A 17,865-nucleotide genomic window follows, 5' to 3' on the forward strand; every position below is an offset into this window, starting at 1 on the left:
GACAATGGAAAGAGGAAGAGAAAGAGAGAAAGAGAGAGAGAGAATCACCCCGCTATTCATTTCGATATTCATAGTCCATTATTTTTATTTCAAGATCGTTTTAAGTATAATATCTTAAGATATGTTATTACGATTCTGTGATTGAATTACAACACATTATTATTAAGACTGTATACTTATTATTAAGACGGTCTTCAATATAAAATCGGACTATGAATATGAATATCTAAAATTAAAAATACATTAATTTTTTTAATTCAAAATTATATGTATATATATATACACACACACATATATATATATATATATATATATATATATATATATATATATAATTTTGAATTAAAACATTAATTTTTATTCTATTTAGGCCCGATATTGTACCAACATTATTTTGGATTTAAGTGCGACTTAAACATGTATCTATCTTTATTTTTCTTTCTAAATTAATAAAAACAGATATATATATATATATATATATATATATATATATATATATATATTTAAGTCTCGTTTAAAGCCAAAATAATGTTGATGCAATCAGGCCTTATAGAAACGTAAAAAATACGTTTCTTAAACTATGGTTTTAAAAATGTTTCTGTTGAAACGTTTCTTATTAGTGTTTGACGTTTAAAAAATATTGGATACGTTTAGAAAACGTTTATAAAACGAACCTGTGCTACCTGGGATATCAAGGGCGTGCTTTATTATGAGTTGTTGGAACCGGGTGAAACAGTTACTGCGGACTGCTACCAACGTCAATTAATCTGCTTGAGTCAAGAATTGGAACGAAAACGCCCGTATACTGGCAAAGGAGAACGTCCAGTGAAATTGTTGCATGACAACGCCAGGCCACACATTGCTTCCAATACAAAAGACACCATAATGAGTCTTGTCTGGGACGTCTTGCAGCACCCGGCGTATTCACCAGACATTGCTCCATCCGATTACCACTTGTTCCGGTCGATGCAACACGTCTTGTCCGATATGCACTTCCAATCAGTGGATGAGATCCGAAAATGGCTTGACGACTTTATCGTGTCCAAAGACGTAAAATTTTTCCGAGATGGAATTCATCAGCTGCCTCAAAGATGGCTTAAAGTTATAGAAAGCAACGGCGAATACTTTGATTGAATAATTTAATTTACTTTCTTTTAAAATAAATCTTGAATGTAGCTGAAAAAATTGGATTATTCATTTGTACACCTAATAATTAGATATACTATATTAAACAAAAAAATTAATGCAACAAAATTTGTTGTAATAAATTTTTTGTAATCATGTAATCAATTTTCATGTTATCATTCATTTTATTGTTTTGTAATATATGTAATAATTATGTAATATATGTGTATATGTATAGTAGTGTTGTTTTATCACATTAAATTTGTTGTTTACTGTTAATTACTTTAATTGTCTTAATCTTTATTCATATATATGTTTTCAAAAATTATCTAGCTAAAAATATCTTAGATTATATTTTGTGAATTTTATATATACAGGGTCCGCCACCAAAATCCGGACAAAATGAATAATTTGTTTAAGCAAAATTTTATTTATCAAAATGTAAGAATTAGGGAAAAAACTTTTTACACATTCATAATGACATTCTTTTAGAATAAAATTATTCTATATAACCGCCTTTTGCATCGATAATTGCTTCGATCCTTGGCCTAAAGCGCTGGCACGCTTTCTGCAATACAGCCTTGTCCATATTTGTGAACGCCGCCTTAATAGCCGCTTGGAGAGAGGTCACGTTAGGATGTCTCGACTTGTTGGTCACTCGTTCAACAACGCTCCACTATATATATATATATATATATATGAATATTATGTATAAGAAATATATATACATAAATGTTTTAAAGTAAAATACACAATCATATTATACACATTATTAGATTGTATATATATACTATATATATGTGTATATATATATATATATATATATATATATATATATATATATATATATATAATATTCATATATAAATATATATGAATATTATATATAAGAAATATATATACATAAATGTTTTAAAGTAAAATATACAATCATATTATACGCATTATTAGATTATATATATAATCTAAATACATAATATAATAAATATAATATAACATAGTGTTACGTCCTGTAGACTTCACGATTCTTTCTTTTCGAGAGGAATGCATAAACATTTAAAGATAATGATTCTAAGAACTTTCTACGGGAAATATCAAACCGTGAGAGCTGTCACTTTAGTCGCACTCCACGAATATTACGTTATGTGGATAATAAAATTTTTAACAAACCTCCGTAAGGCGAGACCAACTTTAAATAAGACAACCAAAGAAGTCTTAGAAATCTAATAAAGAATAAACATTTGAACGACTCTCTAAACTCCAAAAGAATTTTAAATAAAACAGAGTCGCCGTAACTCGAGGCAGTTGTTTAGAACTGCAATCATAAATTTGAAACGGCGACGAAAACTTAAGAAACATTCGATAAGAGAGCTCGCCTGACGGACCACCTAAAGTGACAGCTGTTTATTATAAATTTCTAAATAGCGATAAGCGACTCTGACGGTACCAAACTCCTCATTGGCCAAATCGAAAAATCTCTTGAACCAATAGAGAAGAAATTTTTGAGACTCGAAGTCGAAGGAAACACCCCCTAAGCATAAGAGGGCGTTAATTAAAATTCTAATTCGTCCAAATGTCTAATCGAGAGAAGGTATGAATCCTAGTATTTAAGGCGAAGAGCAATGCGCCGCGACATCAGTATCGGTATCAGAATCAATCAGTATCAGTATCATTATCATCACCATCACTTCTTCTGCTCTATCTCTCGTTCGGTATGAACTATTTCTCCGACCTCGGCTTCGAGACGCGAAATTGATACTCCATTTCTGCTATTAATTCTGCGGGTGTTAACACTTACGAGTATTAATACTTTCAAATCCGCGACGTGCGTTTCGGCTCTTAACACAGACTCTTGTGAAGTGGTTGCGTGCAAATTAAAGGTTCAAAACGATAACGAGTATCAATCATTGCGAGTGGTTGTGCCATTTAATACGAAGGATTGGACCGCTAACCAAAGCTCCTGCCGAATTCAGACCGACGCTGCTAAATCCACTGCCGAGGTCCTTTTAAAACCATCAGCGTACGCAATAAGTAGTAAGTACCGAGAGAATAACTTTATCTGTTGATTTCACCTTCTCCAGTTAAAATTTGGTTATTGTAATTATAGCGAGACAGTTCTTGATTTTTGTTCTTTATTTTATCATTACTGTTTGATCAGTTACTCCTTATTTTACTCTTGGCATTATAATTAGTTCTTCTTTTCTTGTTGTTTATGTTTATTTCTCATCCTCTTCATTTTCACGTCTTTCAATTTTCTCTGCGAATACCTGTGTATTTTGCGGAACTGGTATCTCGTGTACTGGTACAAAATATAACCAGGTTGAACTTGCAAATTCTTTCTATTTTCTCTGCGGGGACCTGTGTATTTTGCGGAACCGGTATCTCGTGTACTGGTACAAAATATAACTAGGTTGAACTTGCAAATTCTTCCTATTATTTCTGCGAGTACCTGTATATTTTGCGGAACCGGTATCTCGTATACTGGTACAAAATATAATTAGGCAGAACCTGCAAATTCTTTCAATATTCTCTACAGAAGCAAACTTCTCCAGAATTCCGTTTTTCCTCTGGTCCTTTAATCATTCATTACAATTTAATTATTACTTTCTTCCTTTTGTGCTATTCCGCTTTTTTTTTACTTTTTTTTTTATTTTTTTTTATTTTATTCTTTTTTTTTCTTTCCTCTCTTCTTCTCTCTTCTTCTCCCTCCTCTCTCCTCCCTATATTACGCGTTTTAAATAATATAATTTCTTGACTTAAATTATATTAAGAATATTATAAATTTTACTAATTAGAACTGTCTCGCCAAAAATAAACGATAAGTTTTCCTAACATTTGCGTGGGTTCATAGTGGAGCCCGTTCATCCGAAATGCCTAAAGGCTAAAGCAAAACGTCTCCGCAGCCTTAAGAACCGACGTGCCCGAAGAGTTTTGGCTCAGACGACAGCAAGTTATAATTTTAAAAAAGATATTTCCAATCTTGAGATAGAATTAAAAAATCAATTTTTTCGCGAACAGTCATCGCACACACACGCAGAGTCCCATCCTCCCCTTCCTCCTTCAAGAGAGCCGAAACCACCCCTCTCACCTAACCCTTCTCCTCGCACCTCCATCGATCCCCCTCCCCTTTCGCATTCAGTAGTATCATCCTCGCACAAGCAATCCTCCTCATCGTTTCTCGATTTACCGGGCCCTTCCAACAAAACTCCCTCTACTTCTGAACCCCTTCCACCTCCATTCTCACCAGCTTCTACCATCGTCCTGGGAGATTCACCCCCATCTTCCCCTCACAATTCACCTGATTCTCAAGAAGAATCGGATGAAATTTGGGAGGCCCTTCGTGATATTGTCGAGGTCGTCGTCGACCTCGAGAAAGAAAACGCGAACGCCGAAACTTCCAAACACCAAGAACCTCCTCGTCCCCTGCCTCAAGATCCTATCCAATATTTAATAAATAACCTCTCAAGAATCCGACATCTCCTTCCAAATGGCTTGTATACAATCGGGCCTGGTCCTGTAGATTTGAAGACACTACACTTCGTCCTTGCGAACAAGCCTTCGGGATCCGTTATCCCATGGTTCCTCCCTGGTTTTAGATATCCCCTCGCCGTTCCGATAGAGGCTCTCTGGAAGAAATTCCCCCCTTCCACAATTACCTTCGAAGAAGCATAATTCTTTTCCTCCCCCTGCCCTTAGAATTTTAAATATTATTGTATAAATACCAGTCAGATAATAAATCCTTTTTTTTATTTTTCTACTTCCAATTTACCTGGCTGACGTCCCTCCGAACTGATGTAACACCCGTGAATACACATACAACCACACACTCAATCTATTAATAAGATTAATTAGACTAATTAAAATGATAATAATTTTTTAAAACCTATATACTTATATACATTTTCATTTTCATTTAATAAATGAATAAAAATTAAAAATTTTAATTTTAAATCAAATTTATTAATCCTTTCAAACATATTCCCTGAGTCCCAGATCGCACAAGGTTCCGTCCCGCGTAACAAGGATTAACTTCCTTTACCGAAAAGGGACCACCGAACGAACGGCCTACCGACCTAGTAAAAGAGACCCTCGAGGTCTTTGACCAGGTCCGGCCTTCCACCGTTCGTTCGAGTCGAAAGCGTTAAGGCTTTACGCGTTTCGACAAGGGTAAGTTCTGTCCTTTCATTATCACATTCTTGGTTTTCGAGTCTGGACATAACAATAGCATAATATTATAATAATATACTACTTATTCTCAATTAACGCATTTTCTTCATATCATTACTTTTATAGAAAAAAAATCAGGTTTAAGCAATAACGTATACATTGAGACAACGCTTGTTTGTATAACTATACACATTGTAGAGGTAGATTGCGAGAGAAATACTTTCATTATTCTAATTGTGTGAAGAATTTCTTCAAAACATTACTAAAAATTTGAACTATTTATAATATGAATAAAACTGATTGCGAGTTGATAAATTATAATTGAGGTAGTTGAATTTTTGTAAATGTTATTATCATTTTAATATTAATAATTTTATAATATTAATTTTGAATATATTTTCTCAATATACTAAAACAACACGTAACAATCCAAAGTTCTATATATATGTATATATGTATATACCATTTATAGTTGAGCTAAAAAATCCAGTGACTGTTAAGCAAAATCAGCCAAAAAATACACAAACTTTGCCGCTTCTGCCGCATATTAATGCGAGCTGTATAATATAATATATATAACATACATGCTTATTTCTTGCTTCAGGCGCTTATAACATATAGCAAATACATATATTATACGTAACCGTAAGAAAAAATGCATGCTTAAGCTTTTTATGTTTGTAGTTAGTAAAATATCTTATTTCATAACCCATGTTGTAAAAATTTTTAATTTACTTTTTTCAAAGTACAGAAATATTTTTGAAAAATTTCTAAAATATTTTTTATAAAATTTCAAGAAAAATTTTCAATGTATTTGTTACGTCATCTCGACTGCACGATTCTTTCCTTCCACGGAACTTTAACACTAACTGTCTATACTGCGACATTCACTAGGGCATACTGTCTCAACGACTCTCGCGGAGTCGTGGTAACAACTGAAAGTGCGATAACAATTTGTTATCATAAAAAACGGAAAAGGACAGTACGACTCTAATCTATTAGAAAATTATAATAATACACTTAATATCAAAGTCCAAGTCCTCTCACAAAATCATGAGCGTGCGATAACAACTTGTTATCATAAAAAACGGAAAAAGGCAGTACGACTCTAATCTATTGGGAAATGATAATAATGCACTTAATACCTAAGTCTAAGTCCTCTCACAAAATCATGAAAGACATCCTTTTCCATATGATTTCCAAATGCACCAGAAGCACTTAAAAACAGGAAACGGGTTCCTGACAACGTTAGAAGAGTTTCTAACCGATAGAATTATCAGCAGAGAACATAGAAAATAATATGATTCAGAACTACATGAGCGATAATCTTGCTCCAAAAACCATATAAAAGAGAGGTTTTGGAAGAAAACACACAAGTTCTTTCACCAGTCTACATTAACCAGTCATTCTGTGAAGTGAACGACAAAAGTTTAACAGTGAACCACCAGGACCGGCAAATCCACAGCAACACTCCGACAGTAATTGGACCACGGAGGATTTTCCATATTATTTACTCTTCCTCTTGTTCCGCTCTGTTTCTTTTTCTCTTCTCTCATTTACTTATTATTACGTGTATTTAAATTGCACAGTGCCCAAACCAATAATTCGCCGATCGTTACGCCTTAAGGGGCGAAAATACTTAAACCGTTGGAAGCAGTCAGTACTGCCCAGGCGTCGTTCCCCCTGACTTGTCAAACTATCAAAAAGGACTAATAAATCGGAACCCTTCAGCCCGCGAATACGGAAAATTCCCCGTCAAACATCTTCTCCTTCGCAACCTCCATCACTCCAATGTTTGCCATCATTAACATCCATATCCTCAGAAGACCTCTGGAATATCATCACGAAAGTATTCGAAGACTTTCACCTTCCGACATACCCTTAAAGAATCTCCAATGTCTCCTTCGCCTATACACACACTTGTACACTTCTTCATTTTGCATTTCTTTTCTTTATTTTAATAAGATCATTGTAAACTTCCAATCAGAATTAAAATTTAATAGTAGAATCTCTCTCCCCTCTCTATTCTGATTGACGTCCTCCGCACTAATGTAACACTCGCGATTAAAACACACACCACACGTACTCACGCGACATAAAATAGAAAATGATTGTAAATTAATAACAAACACATGTAAGCACATGTATATTATATACACATATTTATAACCAAACTTAGCAATAATTTTATGTAATATACTTTTAAAAACTATGAATAAATTTATGTAAAATTAAACTCAATTCTCTCAGTGATTTTTTACTCCTCAATCAGTTGAAAGATCGCACTTGGTCTTATCTCGCGAAATAAGGATTAATTTCCTTTACCAAAAAGGACCTTTCGACGAATATCCGAAACAAGAAGTAAGCGATATTCATTATCGTTACTTGTTTTTGGACCTGATAATTCGTTCGACTCGAAACCTACATCCTGACCCGCACGGTTTCGAGAGCTTGCTGTTACGCTGCTTTCTTTTAACTCATCCTTTCCGAGTCTGGACGTAACATATTATATTAAGTGATTTTTGAAATATTTTTAACTTATTTTATGAAGTTGCTGTTTCGAAGTACAAAATAACTAAATGACTTTATAAGCATGCAAAACCGAATGTTCGATCGAAAATAGAGCGCGACGGCCTTTCTGCACGAGCAATTCTTATCGAAGTCTAGATAAAAAATATTTTACAAGATGACTATATATAAGGACGTTATGAGAAAAAAAAATCTTATCCAGATTCCTGCGGGAATTTTATCCCTGATCTACGGAGGTGATAGATGTAGCTGGGCAAAAGGGTGGTTCGGGGAGGCGGGCGCGTCAATTGATGTCGTATATTCGACAATCGAGTCAGAGTGACACATTGGTTCTCTCGGTGAGATTACCAGCTAAGAAAGGACCATATATTGAGCATTACTTAATCCAGGCTAACAAGGGCAAGCTAAGCTTGGAAACAAGCAAATATTCTGGTAGTCGGTAACTGAAGATTGAATTGAAGAAGAGCGGGCAGTCGCAGATCAAATTTCGAAAATAGAAATCAAACTTCCGCAATTAAAATGGACATATGTTGAAGTAAGATTAAGGTAATGATATATGTATATACACGATATTTTAAATAATTTTATTAAAGAAAAAAATTTTTGCTTTTAGGATGAAACTCTGAAAACATTTTATTCCTCATTTAGAAATTCTCGAAATAAGTGGATCCATATTAGTCAGGAATTAAAAAATCACCCTACGACTGTAAAAGGCGCTGGGAGAGATTAACGATTTATAAAATAAGATCATGGACAAGACAGGCTACTTGAAGATCTACAAAAAAGTGAAGAGACGTGGGACATTATCGCTAAGAAAATGATAAGGACAGTAAATGAATGTACAGTCTGTTTGATAAGAGCGTGTACGGCAAAACTTTTTTCTAGAAATCGTTAGAGGGGATATTTGAACGTAAGCTGATAGCGGGACCCTTCTCCCAAGATGCTTTGTATAGAAATCTTTAGTTATCGTTTGACCTTGGTCACAGAAGCACATATCTCAACATGAGTGTCAAGTATGTATCACGTTACGAAGCTGTGTTTCTATGTTTGCATCCGAAAGGACCAAAAATGTCGTACGGAGCGGCTGCTAAGTACATGAAAAAGTCTAAGGCATTTGTAAGTGGATGAAACGCTATGACGACGTCAAAAACGTTGATGACCTGCCTGCTTGAGGGACTGTTTCTCAAAGCAGGAATTTGGCAACTTGCACATCTTCACAGAAAATTTGGACGCTGCCAAAATAGTCAAAATATATGAGAGGGCTTTATTACCATCTGCCCAAAGGTGGTTTACAAGGAAAAATGAAAATTGGCTACTGCAAGAGGAGAATGATCTAGAACATCGGAGTAGACTTTGTACTGCGTGGAAACAAGAAAATGACGTTGACGTACTGGATTGGCCTTCACAGTCGCCAGATGCAAATCAATAGAAAATGTTTGGGCGCTTATGAAGTTTAAGCTCCGAGGAAAGATGTGGACCGTCAAGCAGTTAGTTCGACAGATTCGATTTATATGGAGGTCTTTGTCTAAAGAAGTTTATTCCTCATTTAGGAATTCTCGAAATAAGTGGGTCCATATTGGTCAGAAATTAAAAAATCACCCTACGACTGCATGAGGCACTGGAAAAGATTAACAATTTATAAAATAAGATCATGGAGTTCAGAACAAGACAAACTACTGGAAGATTTTCGAAAAAGTGGAGAGACATGGGACACTATCGCCATGAAAATGACGAGGACAGTAAATGAATGTACAACTCGATACGAATGAGAAGGATAACAAGTCTCCTTTCTATTTTTACACTGAAAATCAAGTCATTCTTTATAAGTATCAAATTTATATTTGATATTTAATTATTTTATATCCTTTATTTTTATTGTATTTTATTAGAATTTTAGCAGAATTGAATCGAAAGCCCATAGTCTTATTTCAATGATATATTCACCACTTATAAATTCATAATTTTATTTTTCAAATAGACTAAAGCACAACTGTTGCTCACACAGTTGCATAATTTATGGAACCGACAGAAATTTTAATGAAAATATTTTAAACGCAAACAAAAGTAATATCGATGGGTATAAAAATATTAGTCGCAGAATAAAATTACATTAACAGATAAAATTGCTCATTGGATTATTAAAAATAATATCTCGCATAATTCTGCAAATAAATTATTATTAATAATGAAATCAGAAAACTTGCTTGTTCCAAAAGATTGTAGAACATTGCAAAAAACTCCTTCATTATGTAATATTGTAAATATGTCACCTGGTGTAGATATACATTTAAGTATTGAAAAAGGCATAATTGAAAAGATGAAAAATACATTAACAGAGAATTTAGAAATTTTACGGTTAACAATTAATATTGATGACTTACCATTGAGCAAATCATCAAAGAGTCAATTTTGACCTATTTTAATGTCAATTAATTTATTAGAAGTTTCAGAACTTTTTATTGTCCGTATTTATCATGGTATTTATCATTAAAAAACCAGAATCGGCAATGGATTTTTTAAATTTATTTGTGGAAGAATATTTGTTTTTAAGAGAAAATGGTATTACTATAAAGAATAAAGTTGTTAGGCCAATATTTAAAAAAATTATTTGTGAGGCACCTGCATTTGTTCTATCAATAAAATCTCATACAGGGTATTTTGGTTGCAATAAATGTACGCAAAAGGTAAATATCTTAAGTACGTAAATATCTTACGTAAATATCTTAGACAAAATGACATTTCCATAACTTGATGTCACATTAAGAACTAATAAAAATTTTGCTTTACATTCACAAGAACATCATAAAGGTTTTACTCCTTTAGAAAAGATATTGGTTTAGTTAGTAATGTGCCTCTCGATTATATGCATTTAGTATGCCTTGGTATTATGAAAACACTTATATTGTTTTGGACTGGAAAAAAGGAAATTAAAATTAAATGATCATGATATAAATTCAATATCAAAAACTATGAAAATTTTCCGAAAATATATCTCTCAGGAGTTTTATCATCTATCAAGAGCTAAAGAAGATGTAGAACATTGGAAAACAACAGAATTTAGATAATTTCTCTTATATACAGATCTTGTTGCATTGCAAGGAAAATTGCCTAATATTCAATATAAACATTTTTTATGCTTACACATCGCTATAAGAATTTTACCAGTTCATCAGAGTGTATTAGGCTTAATGCATATGCAAAATCTTTAATTCGATATTTTATTGAAAAGTAAAAAAATATATGATAAGAAACATATAACGTGCATAATCTTTGCGATGATGTATTATTATTTGGAAAACTTGATAATTTTAGTGCATTTAAATTCAAAAGTTATATGAGTCAGATAAAAAGAAAAAATGAAGAATGCACAGTATCTCTTACAATAAATATATAATAGAGTTGTTGAAGATAGAAAGCTAACATCTGCTAACAAGTTTAATTTACGTGAAAAAGATGACAACTCTTTAATAATTAATGAAAATGGAAAAATTTATAGATATTATAAAAAAATGTCTTTTGAAAATTTTACAATATTATTAACTCAAAGAAAATAACTGTGTTCTTTTAAGAAATTCTACTTATATGCTTATTTCAAATATTTATAAAAATGAAAGTAATGACATAAAAATAACTGGAAAAATTTTTCAAAATATATCAAATTTCATAGAAAAGCCTTCATTTAGTTTAGCTATAAAAGTCGTTGATATACATGAAACATCAAATACAGCAACATTTGATTGTAAACATATAAAAATATAATGTTTAATTTTACCAATGAATGATAAATTTGCAGTAATTCCATTATTACACAACAATTTGTAATATCTATTACATGTTAAAGTACATCATTCCTCATATACATAAAACGGCTTTTTCCTTTTCTCGCTATATCTCGAAAATTATTAGAAATATCAAAAAATGTTTTATACAAAGCTTTTTTTCGTAAAAACGGCTTTTTATATCGAGAGTAATTTCATCTCTTAAAAGTCTTTTTCTGTCGCAAATAAAAATTTCTAAATTTATAAAATTATCTAATTATATTAATGATTAAATATTTATCTTAAGGAGTTAGCAGTTAGTAATATAGAAATCTATGCAGATAACTCACCGGTACAATACACGTTCCCGAGAGTCCTGGAGTTCGACTTATCCGTCCTGTTTCTGAATTCATTGGCTTTCTCTGCTCGTTATCCGTATGAGTTTCTCGCACTCCCTCATTCAGGTGAAATCCAGTTCTATAAAAATGCAAATTATAAATATACTAATTACAATGAAAGGCCATGTTTTCCAATGAAAATAAGTCAAGAAAAATTGTTAAAAAATTATAATCATTTATAGCAAAATAGAGTTTTATTTAATTTATATAGCTTACAAATTAGCACATAATTAATACTAAATTAAATGAAAGTTATTTAGGTCAATATTTCGTATTTTTTGTGAGCCTCCGAATTTAATGTGAATAGACTTTATTATTCCTGAATTCGGGGATATAGCTTCTCAAAGTTATACAAATCGTAAACATGAAAGCGAGAATACCTTGCGAAGTCAACGGAATGCAAGAAAAACCAAAGACAACGAAACCGAACAATAACGCGATGACCTTATTTTTCATCTGAAACAAGCGCGACACGAAGACACAATTCCGTTATCATAATTTTATATTTTCTGATACTCTGTTTTCAATATTGAGTTGCCCACATTTACGTGAAAAAAATGACAATTCTTTAATAATTAATAAAAATGGAAAAATTTAGATATTATAGATATTATTAAAAAATGTCTTTTGAAAATTTTACAATATCACTAGCTCAAACAAAATAACTGTGTTTTTTTAAGAAATTCTAATTTTACCAATAAATGATAAATTTGCAGTAATTCCATTATTACACAACAATTTGTAATAACTATTGCATATTAAAGTATTATGTTCACACATGTAAAGTTTAAATATTATTTTGACATTTAATAATTTTTTTCTAATTTATATTTAATTAAAAATGTCACTTTTTGTACAATTTTAATCGTAAAAAAATGTTATTATGATTAATAATAAATTAAATTTTAATAGTAGTTTAATATAAGTGCTGTATATAAAATAAGTAGTAGTTATTTTCTCTGGTTTTTTAAGATAACATTTGTCATCGGTGTTATATAAGACTAAAACAAATTTGAGACACGAAAAAAGGTATATAAAAAACTATTAAAATTTTTTTAAAAAGTTTAGAAAATGAACAAATAAATGGATTTACAAATTTTAGTTGCGACGGAAAAGCATTTTTAAGAGATGACATCATTCCTCATATACATATAAAACGGCTTTTTCCTTTTCTCGCTATATCTCGAAAATTATTAGAGATATCAAAAAATGTTTTATACAAAGCTTTTTCTCGTAAAAACCACTTTATATACCGAAAGTAATTTCATCTCTTAAAAGTCTTTTTCTGTCGCAAATAAAAATTTCAAAAAATTTATAAAATTATCTAATTATATTATTAATAATTAAATATTTATCTTAAGGAGTTAGTAGTTAGTAATATATACAAATCTGTGCAGATAACTCACCGGCACAATACACGTTCACGAGTCCTGGAGTCCGATATCTCCGTCCTGTTCTTGAGATTCGTTGTCTTTGCTCGATGGGGTCTCTTGGATTCTTCAAGTGCTAGCACCAGACTGAGCGCGGATCCTTCTATCCCGGATCGATAGCCCGATCAATCCTGCGCACACGGGGTGCGTAATTATGGCCAATTACGTAGCGACACGCCGTCTCGCTGGCGAGCCGCGCGCTCAAGAAAGTATCGATAGTATACGCACCCCTGATTACGACACGCCAAATATGTCGAAATTCTTTCGAAGGGCTTTTTGCTAAGATCGGAATTTTCTATCTCGATCAGAAATATTATTAGGATCCATCGTCGATGATCATAGCCAGTCGTGATACGCCAACTTCTTCGCCAAAAAAAGTCCGCAGGGCGTTTCTTGGGGGTGCGACTCCATACAGCCCTGCTTCTTTGCGCGAAGATCATTCAACGGTCTGTGGATTTGCGCATTCCGATAACTTTCCGATCACGCCGTATCGGGTTGATCCGCGCCAGTTAAATTGCTTTTTCATATTATATATATATATGTATATATACAGGATGTCCGGTCGCGACCGCCCCATAGCTCAAGGGTAGATAGAGCAAGTCAAACTGAATATAAAAGTTCTCTACCATTTTGCGATTTTCGCAATAATTATTAAAATATTAATTAAAAACGCTTAGCGAACAATAGTATACATATCTACAAGATGTCCGGTAATAATCGTCCCAACTCTCTAGGGCAGATAGAGCAGATCAAACTGAACATAAAAGTATTATTTTGCAATAATTATTAAAATATTAATTAAAAACGCTCAGCGTATAAGCGCGCGACGCATATAACGCTCAGCATACCCTGAGAACATTATTTTGAATTTAAGTGAGACTTAAACATATGTCTATCTTTATCTTTCTTTCTAAATGAATAAAGACAGACATATATTTAAGCCTTGTTTAAAGCTAAAATAATGTTGATGCAATCGGACCTAAGAGTCTTATTTGCAGTCATTTTTTTTATTCGATAGATTGTTTTTAATTTCCAAAACTTTTAGAATATTTATTAAACAAATTAAATCGCTCTCGAGACATTATAAGTACAGAAGCTGGTCATATTTTGATAATTTATAGACTTTCAAATAAAATTTTATAATTATTGGCGATTAATTATAATTTTGAAAAAATTCTATACATATGAAAATTATTATTAATAGAAATATCGAAATACGATCTTTATTTCTGTACTTATATGCGTCTGGCGTCTCATGCGATTTAATTTTTTAAATAAATATTTTAATAATTTTTTGCGTAGAAGTTTTTGTAAAAACTATTGTAAAACTCTTAAACTTTTAAAATTTGATTAAAAAAGTTAAAAAATTATCGGAAAACAAAGTGAGAGGCAATTAAACTTGCATTGTCTCAGGTTTTTTTTTATTTAGTGGTCAACTATTTGTGTTTAATCATAGATTAAGATAACATAAAACTATGGCTGTGTTTCAAAATTCACTGTCAGTACTGCCAGCATATCGTCAATCAAACAACCTTGTTGTTCACTAAATACTAGACGAAGATAATAATATGCTGGCAGTGAATTTTGAAACACAGCCTATAAAACACGTAAACTTGTTTTCGTGCTAAATCACACCATAATGGACCAACTATAATTTCGGTATAAAAGAAATGTTAAATTGTCGATGCTTGGAATACGATTCAGTATGCAATAAGCATTGTGTGTCGTAGGCTTAAAACTATTAAAAATAAGGTAAAAAGTCTCAACAATTACTACGTTTCTACAAAGTAAGACGCCAGCGTCACACACCTGTTAGTGTATTTTTTATTTCATATTTCTTAAAATTATACTTACATTCTTTATTTAAGCGGTATATACCATAGTAACTTTTTAAAAATTAAAAATAGATTGATAAAAAAATGTATTAATAAGATTAGTTATAACAAAACAAAATAAATTTTTTTACTCCTTTTTTTACATTACAAATAATGTAAAAATTTTCAGTAAATAAGGTCCATGATGTTTATTTTTTGTCAACAATAGTTAATTTTAATTTATTGAACATTTTGAGACGTTAAGTTGATTGCAAATTTTAAATAAAATAAATACTGATTTAAGTTTAATTCAAGTTTAATTAATTTAAGTTAATATTAATTTTAATTAAGTATATATATATATTTAAAAGTTTAATTTACTTTAATAATATATTGTACAGGTAATATTTTACTTTAACAATACATCTTTGAATGTGTGTGTATGTTTGTGTGTTGCTATGATTATTGCAATTATTTATAATTGTACAATTTGGTTAATAATAGTAACACATTATATTTTTTTATCTTTATTAAATAAAAAATTGATGTTATATTTATGTTTTTAATTTGTCCCAAATATTAATGTAGTTAAAAAATTCATATTTCTACTTTAAAAATATATTGTTCTTAGTTTATTACTGATAATGTGGAGTTGTTTTGTGTAATATTTGACCATTTTTATCGTAATTGTAGATGTTCTTCTCTAAAAGTAAAGTATAATACAAATAAATGGGAAAAATTTTTGACAATTCAAATTTTAAACAACAAATAAAAGCAGGTGTAAAATATGTCGAACGCTTACAGTATTATGTGTCTTTAATGACAGAAGATGGCTTATGGCATGATGACAAAAAAGAATTGGAATGTCTTCTCCGTTCCATAGCCGAAAATTCGAAATCTTATATTTATCATTTTGTTGTACATGAGCTTTTGTTGTACATGAAATAGAATCGTTGCTACACAATCGTCACGGTAAAATTTAATAAATTAAATAGTATTATAAATATTAATGCAATTGTACATTCTAAATGTGTAAATATATTTAATTTTAGGAAATTCGATTGCAATTTAATAAGTGCATTTAACTTTGACATGATTATTCGATGTCTAAAACAATATCGATTAATATACAAGCGAAACAAATTAATAAATATGTCAGAAAAAAAGCAGCTTTTAGAACGGCTACTTACTATTATAGTACAATACTATCGACCACATATATCCTTTTCCGTTATAGAAAAGTATTTAGATAATATTACGGAAGAAGTGTTATTTCACCTTAAAACAAAATATCCTGCGCATCCAAAATTCTCGATATTTTCTGATCAATTTTTTGATTGGAGAAACAATAATATCAACGACAATTTCTAGAATGAGACAGAAGCTAAACAGATTATTTGGATTCTCCAAAAATTTATAACTTCCGAATTGGATAATTATACATTATTGCAACTATTGATAACAGAACGGGATTCAATGGCATATATGTGATGTAAGTTATTTCACTCAAAAAAATGATCTTGCAACTTCAATAAAAATTTTCTAGATGTAAAAATTTAACTGAAACAGATAAATTATTAGCGAATATTATGATATTGCATATATTTTGCACTTAATCAATTTAAATGACAAAGACAGAATCTATATCTGTACTATTAGTGTTTTAGACAAAAATATTTTCTGTGGTGTCTATCTTTAAGACCTATTGACAAGAACAATTATATTTGTGATTAATATTTAGCAATAGGATCTAAATTGTCTAGAGATATTGCTAGACTATTGCTGCTATAAATTCTATACGTGACAAACAATATTCTAACACTAACAGACGCAAAAAATACCAATAAATTTTAATTGAGACGTCTAGAAATCTATTTACATTGGCAAAATATTTTTTTGAGTGAATTTAGATTATGTTAAATATTATAATTATAGTTTGTTAAGCGATGTGCGAGCATAACTAGGGTAAGTGTGCCAATTACTGTGCTCCTTAAGCTGATGCTCGATGATTTTTATTAATTTAAAGAGTTTTCCTAATTTTTTTTACTTCTCAAAATATTCATTTCATAATTCAATGGTTTCTTAATATTATAAATTTTTTTGTAATTAAAATATTTAAAAAAAACTGAAAAATAATTAAAATAAATTAAAAAAGATTTGAGTCAGTTACTAGACACCTAAAAATCGCAAAAATGAATTATTGTGTCTGATATACTGTGCCCTCTTCCCAAATACGGTGCTTCAAATACTGTGAACAATCGTACTGCGAGAGAGCACAATAATTACCACATCAACAAAAAAATTGTTCAATTACTAGACACGCAGTAATTGAAACAAGTACGGAATTCTTACTAATTATTGGATTCATTAAAAATAAAGTTATATATTTCAAAAATTAATTAAACTGTTATTTATTCATAATCTATATAGGTTTTAATAATGTAATATTTAATTTTTTACGTTCTGATGTATGTTAATCTATTACATATCGACGCAAATATATTGCTGTTTCTTAAGCTTTTGAACAAGATTAACATGAGCAACAAGCTACATCAGGTATCAAAAATTTTAATTATTATTTTCAGTATTTAAAAAATATAAATATGTCATATGATTTTAATATATACCTAACCTACATAAAAAT

The 17,865-nt window shown here is 30.9% G+C and overlaps 1 protein-coding gene across 3 annotated transcripts in view; it reads right to left on the reverse strand.

Moving 5' to 3' along the window:
- The window catches only part of LOC140675832 (uncharacterized), a 77,749-nt gene extending 64,238 nt beyond the window's left edge, over positions 1 to 13,511 (reverse strand). For 2 of the 3 annotated variants that reach the window (XR_012048489.1, XR_012048490.1), the window contains exons 1-2: positions 13,384 to 13,511; positions 11,930 to 12,056 (exon numbers count right to left, since the gene is read on the reverse strand). The gene's annotated coding sequence lies outside the window, so the exon portion shown is untranslated. Of the gene's footprint in view, positions 1 to 1,535; positions 1,802 to 11,929; positions 12,057 to 13,383 lie in introns of those variants that run through there. The other variant, XR_012048488.1, reaches the window with a different exon arrangement.
- Positions 13,512 to 17,865: the final 4,354 nt, after the last annotated feature.

The sequence above is a fragment of the Anoplolepis gracilipes genome, unplaced genomic scaffold, assembly GCF_047496725.1.
Source record: "Anoplolepis gracilipes unplaced genomic scaffold, ASM4749672v1 Contig21, whole genome shotgun sequence".
Taxonomy (NCBI): domain Eukaryota; kingdom Metazoa; phylum Arthropoda; class Insecta; order Hymenoptera; family Formicidae; genus Anoplolepis; species Anoplolepis gracilipes.